Source organism: Tupaia chinensis, unplaced genomic scaffold (assembly GCF_000334495.1).
Source record: "Tupaia chinensis unplaced genomic scaffold, TupChi_1.0 Scaffold138153_1, whole genome shotgun sequence".
Lineage (NCBI taxonomy): Eukaryota > Metazoa > Chordata > Mammalia > Scandentia > Tupaiidae > Tupaia > Tupaia belangeri.
This window is the reverse complement of record NW_006198052.1, coordinates 100821-102240: the sequence shown is the minus strand read 5'-3', so window position 1 is coordinate 102240 and position 1420 is coordinate 100821.

Here is a 1420-nt window from a genome sequence, read left to right as displayed (position 1 = left end):
TTATTTTTATTTTTGGAGAGGTTTTTCACAATAGGGCGCATGCACTCGCCAGACAGAGAGAGACAGAGAGACAGAAAGCGAGAAATCGCCCTCCAGGGGGGATGGCCACGCCGCAATCCCTTCTCCTCCATTCTCCTCTCGGGATCTTGGGCACGCACGCACATGCGCCTGGTGTGAGTTTAAGCCACCAGGTCTAGGACGCGAACCGCGGTCGACTACGTGGGAGTCCAGCAACATAGACATTACGCTAACTGCTGGTCCCAATGTTTATTATTTTGGCACAGTGATGATGGTTTTATGGATGCATGCATATACCCATCCATCAGCAAACTAGATATGGGCATTTTGTTGAATATCAATTATATCTAAATAAATTTTTTTAAATGGATGCATGCATATACCCATCCATCAGCAAGCTAGAGAATCAATATGGGCATTTTGTTGAATATCAATGATATCTAAATAAATTTTTTTTTAAAAAAGTTAATTTATTGACTTGACTTTGATAAGTTAATGAAATCAGCATTCAAACGTGTTATGCATTTTATTCTACTGGAAATCTTCCACATTCTTCTCCAGGTAAGGTCATTTGAAAGATGAATTTTGACAATTTGTTACTTAAGCTAGTGTTGATCCTCAAATTACAGATTTTGTGTTTTGTTTTGTTTGTTCTTAGCATGGGCCTGACCTTGTTTATCTTAGACAGTTAGCACTAGAGATCTATTAATTTTCCATCACGTTCTACATTTAATTGTCTCAGAAGACAGTTCTGGACACTGGAATGTGGAAGTCCTGAGCGAGGACCTGTGTCTCCTTTGACTCTGAGACATGGCACCTACCAGCCGAGAGGCACAGTGAATGGTCAACAACCGGCTTCTCATGTCTGAGATTTAATGTTCGCTGAGGACGACTGAGGCTCTGAGGGACTGTGCGGAGTGTAGCTTTGCAACTCTTTCTAGGACAATTTGCCTTTTTTAACTTTGATCAAAGTTTTCAAGTTTTCTGCATAACAGGCTTCCAAGTGTTTAGATTGTTGGCTAAGTGACATAAATCAAAAATTTAAATGGAAAAAGTCTCATCTTATCCCTTTCGGAAAAAACAGCTGACAACTTTGTGATTTATGAGCATTTAAGCTGCCACTGGCCACCCAGTGTCTTGCTAATGATTTTCCCCTTTAAATGACAAACCCCACTGATTAACCGTCCTAATTGCTACTGTGCACATCCTCCCCTAGCAGGGGTCTGAGTAATTTGGAAGATATTTTTTAAACTAGGAGTTTGCTTGAGACTTTCAGATGCAGATGGAAATTTTCTTATAAGTATGTATACCCGTAATACTTGCCTATAATTTGTGCCTTTGTTAAAAGGACAAGTAGACTTAGGTATGCTCGATGATTTATTTGAATAGTAAGGATGCGTTT